We start from the raw sequence: 6,008 nt of genomic DNA, 5'->3' as shown, positions 1-6,008 counted from the left end.
GGAAGGAAGGTTGGGCAATCCTACTTCCGTAGTGATACTGCCTCGGAAACCCAAGGAGGGGTCGCTATGAGTTGGGGCCGACTTGACAGCACATAACAACAACAACAACAGTCAGGGCAATAAGGCAAGAAAGGGAAATCAAAGGCATCCAAATTGGTAAGGAAGAAGTCAAACTATCCTTATTTGCTGATGCTATGATCCTATACATAGAAAACCCAAGAGACTCAACAAGAAAACTACTGGAACTAATTGAGAGATTTAGCATAGTGGCAGGATACAGGATCAACATCCAAAAATCACTTGTATTCCTCTACACCAACAAAAAGATTGCTGAAAAGGAAATCAGTACCATTTATAATGTTGTTGTTATGTGCCGTCAAGTCGGACCCAACTCATGGCAACCCCTCCTTGGGTTTCCGAGGCAGTATCACCTCGGGAGTAGATTGCCCAATCTTCCTTCCGAGGAGTAGCTGGTGGGTTTGAACTGCCAGCCTTCTGGTTATCAGTCAAATGCCTTAGGCACTACGCCACCAGAGCTCACAAAAGTGTTATAGTACTCTGGATGTGATTTTGTTAGAAATTTTGCCAATTACCTCTTATTGAATAGAATCTCCATAATTTTTTTAAAAATGCATATTTAAATGAGGACCCTAGCCCTGAGATACAATTAATTAAACTCAATGTCAATATTTCTATAAAAGTCCTGGGATATGTTTGTTTCAGAGTTCTAATACTTTCATCTGAGGTATTATTCAAAGGCATTTACAACTGTGAGAAGAGATAAGAAAATGAAATCATATGGTTTAAATATCTTGTTGCTAGTTGTATCTTTTCAGCTACCAAATAATTTCCAATTTACTATTCTGAGACTCTGCAGGCTTAAGCCCTGTTTCAGTTATGGTAAATGGTTATTTTTTGCTTGTGCTATAACCATCATGGATACTCTGCTCATTAAGTCACTATTTTAGATAGAGCATCTGCCATCTTAAACAATGCCAATCACGATGCTAGAGAGAGAATATAAGGCAAGTAGCATAAGATCTCACGCTGACAATTAAAAGCTCTGACTTTAATTGTTAGTAGTTAAGGTCAAAGCTCATTGGCTTGAACAAGTCAAAAGATCCCACTCAACTACAAAGCCTCCTAGTACTGCAAACCAGTATGAATTCAACTACTAACTGAAAGATTGCTAGTTCGAACCCACCCAGAGGCCCCTCAGAAGAAAGGCCTGGTGATGATTTGCTTCTGAAAGATCATAGCTTTGAAAACCCTACATAGGACAGTTCTACACTGCAACCTGTATGGCTGCCTTGAGTCAGGATCAACCTGATGGCAACTAGTAGAATTATCTTGGGATAGAAAAGTTACAAAAGATCACACTTAGCTCCCATGAGCCCAATCATTTTTCTAATTCTGTACCTTCAGTAGTGATATCGAAGTATACAGCTACAGATCTAGGTAATGTAGCAAAACTACTTTAAACAGCTTTTCAAACATTCTGTCTTTTCTGTAGTAATCTATGAATATCATATCTTAATAACAGTTTGGAATATCTATAGATACTAATCGCACTTAGGCAAACTAAACCACAGCAGTGACCTGAATTGTGTCAGTGAGCATTTTGTTGTTGTTGTTATTGTAGGTTGTTATTGCAACAAATCCATAAATAAAATTATAAAGAACAATGACAAGAAATTCATTTGTAGCAGTTATTTTTTTCAACTGTGACAATCCTTCTAGTTTAAAATGGGTGGTATGATTTTAATCCCTTATTAAAAGAGGCTCATATATTGTTTCAACTGTGTGTATGGCACATTTTTTTCATATAAGATTAGTAGAGTTAAGAAGATGAATGCAAATGAGAGCATAGCTCTACCACTTTTACATATTTCACATCTTGTTATAGCATAGATTTTTATTATTTTTCTGTATTTCTAGATAAGTAATTAATTCATTGAATATTCTAGGCATACTTTAGTCCATATGAACAAAAACAGCTATTGTTTTTACCATTCTCTGGCTTAAATTTAATCAGAACATAGTTATTAAATGATTTCATAAATATTGTTTCTTGTTGAGTTATAATTTACACACAAAACGGAAAAATCTCAATTGTTCCATGTGCTGAATTTTTACAATAGCATACACACCCAGATAAACTGTTATAAAAAACAGGATATAGAACATTTCCAACACCTCAAAACCTTCCTCTATGCCTGTTTCTAGTACTTTCTAAGTTTTCTACCTAGAGACCTTTCTTTAGACTACATCTAACTGTTGTTGTTTGTTGTGATGTGCCCTGGAGTTGGACCTGACTCATAGCGACCCCTCCTTGGGTTTCCGAGGCAGTATCACTACAGAAGTAGATTGCCCAACCTTCCTTCCAAGGAGTGTCTGGTGGGTTTGAACTGCCAGTCAAAATGCCTTAGGCGCTATGCAACCAGAGCTCCTACATCTAACTGGAATAATCATTTTGAGACTGGATTATGTTACTCAACATAATGTTGTGGATGCCATTGGATGTATCATTAGTTTGATTTTTTTTGCTCATTTGTCATACTATGAATATATCACAATGTATACATTTTTCTTATATTGGCTATTTGGATTACTTATAACTTGGAGTCTTTGGAAATTGTCTCAGAAAGTTATTGTGAAAACTAAAATATTTAATCCATTTAAATATTTAGTATAGCCTCTAACATTGGGAGCTCTGGTAGCATAGTGCCTAAGCACTTGACTGCTAACCAGAAGGCTGGTGGTTCAAACCCACCAGCCACTCCTCGGAAGGAAGGTTGGGCAATCTACTTCCGTAGTGATACCGCCTCGGAAACTCAAGGAGGGGTCACTATGAGTCGGGTCCCACTTGATGGCAAACAACAACAACTAACATTTAGAAAGCTTTTCATAAAAGCTGTTTTTTAAAGTGTGAAGTATTATATAAGTGGATATACATTCATACAAATAATTTGCTTCATCTATTTGTCAATAAAGAAAGAGCAACAAGTTATCTGGCTTCTTAAGGATCTCAAAGAATAAATAGAAAAAAAAAAAGCCACCTTAATTTACTTTCTTTCATTACTTGCTCGTGTTTATTTGAGTTAGAGAATTAGAACACTTTTCTTAGGCAAGACTGTTGTTAAGCTTGTCAGAATTATATGAATAATTGCTTCAAATCTGTACTTAAATTTGTCCACACAGAGAAAGATCTTGTCATTCTTGAATGCATACATTATAATTAGGTGAAATATACTATTTGTTTCTCATTTTGATTCATTGTAAGCACTCTTTTAATTTTGGCAGCTTTTCCCTATAATCAAAATTCTTGCCTTTTAACTCTTTTACTGAGAGAATTGACATGCCTTGTTCAGCCTCCTAAAACCAAACACTTGAAGCCAAAGAGAACAATTTGAAGCAATGTAACATCTAAAACATTAAAAATATATATGTAGAGAGAAGTCTCGAAGATTGAGAAAAAAGAGTTAAAGACAAAAAACACCCCTCTGTCTTATGAATGAAGAAAAAAAAAATAAAGGCAAATAAGGGAAACAGAGGGAATATTAAGGAATGGAGATCGAGAGACATTGTAAGAGAGAAGAAAGAAGAAAAAGGGAAGATAAAATATTATTTGATGTTATTTGTAACTCATGGATATTAATCGAATGACCTTAAAACAAAACTCAGCAATGATAGCCATTTGCTTTTAAATATGTGAGACTTGGAGCTCTACAGGACTGCCTTGTTCTGGGTCTCACTAGTTTTCTGCCCTATCATAGTCTTACCACTTTCCTTTTGCTCATTTTAGTGAAAATATTTGAGCTGTCCTTCTCTTGACACATTTCCACATACAGGTTCTGGTTTTCGCAAGTTTTGCTATAAATTGTTTTTTAATATTTTCCAAGTTTTGCAATAAAATTAAAAAGACAAAATATTTAACAAAATGTAAAATGCAATTTAGACCTTTGTATTACACAGACTATTTGGTATGCATCCAGTTCTCACATGCTCTATGTTGAGATTCTTTTCTGTTGTCTCTGAGCCATCAGTAGAGTTTAACACTGCAACTTTTTGTCACCTATCATGGTGGAGAATTTAGGGTTGAATCCCTGAGGATCTCTAAAGTACAAGACCAGCAGCAGCACGGCAAGTGATCTCAAGATGTCAAAAGAAGACTTGCATAAAAATGGACTAGAATAGAGAATGATACTATTTGAGGTGGATGAATTTATAGAAATATAAACTCAAAGGACATATTGCATTGGGCAAATCTGTTGCAAAATCTCTTTTTAAAGTATTCAAAAGCAAAGATGTCACTTTGAGGACTAGGTACACCTGGCCCACACCATGTTATTTTCAATTGCCTCATACTCATGCAAAAGCTGGACAACGAATAAGAAAGACCGAAGAAGAATTGATGCTTTTGAATTTGGTGTTGGCAAAGAATACTGAATGTATCATGGCCTGCCAGAAGAATGAACAAATCCATCTTGGAAGAAGTACAGCCAGAATGTTCCTTGGAAGCAAGGATGGTGAGACTTTGTCTCATGCACTTTGAACATGTTATCAGGAGGGACCAGTCACTGGAGAAGGGTGTCATGCTAAGTAAAGGAGAGAGGTAACAAAAAGGAAGACCTTCAAGGAGATGGACTGTGTGGTGAAGTGAATTACTTGGTATGTGTCTTCTAGCCATGGTCTTGGTGAATACCAGCAGATGACTGGGTGGAAATATGCAAATGTGGGGTGTTTGTGGCTCACCGGGGTGATTGGATAACTTGCTGATGTAAATGGCACATTTGTGGGAGTGGGACTGTGCAAATAAGTTGTATGGAACTCTAATGTGAGGATTGGTCAATTTACTATTCCACCAGGCTTAAAATGAGCCATCCCAGAGGCAGAAAGGGAGATCTCACTGCCATCAAGAAAGAGCAGCCAGGGGTGGAGTGCATATTTGGACCCAAGATCCCTGTGCTGTCCACCTCCTTGGCAGAGAGACTGGGCAGTAAAGGCAGCAGAGCTGAGAGAATGCCACTAGAGAGAGCGGCAAGCTTGCTGGCCCATGGAGTGAGAAAGTTGAGTACCTTCAGGCAGGAGTAGTGCTGGTGGAGCAGGTGCACCTATCAGCAGAGCTAAAAGAGCATTGTAACTAACACTTGCCCAAGAGGGGCAGAGGCCAGGCCCAGAGACAGATCCAGAGAGAGCATACCTGCAGGGTTGGCCAAGGGGAGGCTGTCCTGATGGAAGAATTGTATACTGAGTATTCCTGAATCTGAATTGTAATCTGTTGCTTACCTAATAAACCCCATAATCATGAATATTGCCTAAGAGTTCTGTGTGGCCATTGCAACAAATTATCGAACCCAGCAGAGAAGTAGTGCCCTGGGAGGGATGGCGTTGTGAGAATTGGTGAAAAAAAACCAAAAGGGTGGAGATCTCTCGCACCATTTTTGCAAATTGATTCAGTGAATATAACAATGAGCTCAAATATATCAATGATTGTGATGATGGCATAGGGCTGGGCAGAGTTTTGTTCTGTTGCACACAGAGTCATTATGAGTTGGAACCAACTCAACACCACCTAACAACAAAGCACTCCTAGAAATAAATGGGAAGGGAAAATTGTTAAAATCCTGGGAAAAGTATTTCCAAACTATAGTAATATCAGACATCAGGGGGAAGATGAGAACTAACTCATCTAATGCTCACATTATATTTGGCTATGTTCCTTTCTTACAGTATGACATTTAATCCAAAATTCTGTAAAATAATTAGGTTTATTATCTCTATTTTCTACATGACAATGCTTGTCCAAGGCCACGTATCTAGTAAATGACACTTCCAGGAGTAAACCTAGGTAGTTAACTTCCAGAGAATTAACTCTTAAATTTCTTGAGTTTGAAGATCATAGTATTCTGGCTCATTTGGCTTTTATTTTTTTTATTTTTTTTTATTAGGATTTGGGTGAAGATTTACAGAGTAAATTCACTTTTCATACAGCAGTTCACATATAC

This window comes from Orycteropus afer, unplaced genomic scaffold, assembly GCF_000298275.1.
Source record: "Orycteropus afer afer isolate SDZICR_OR568_19922 unplaced genomic scaffold, OryAfe1.0 scaffold00253, whole genome shotgun sequence".
NCBI classification, from domain to species: domain Eukaryota; kingdom Metazoa; phylum Chordata; class Mammalia; order Tubulidentata; family Orycteropodidae; genus Orycteropus; species Orycteropus afer.
This window is presented reverse-complemented; position numbering follows the sequence as displayed.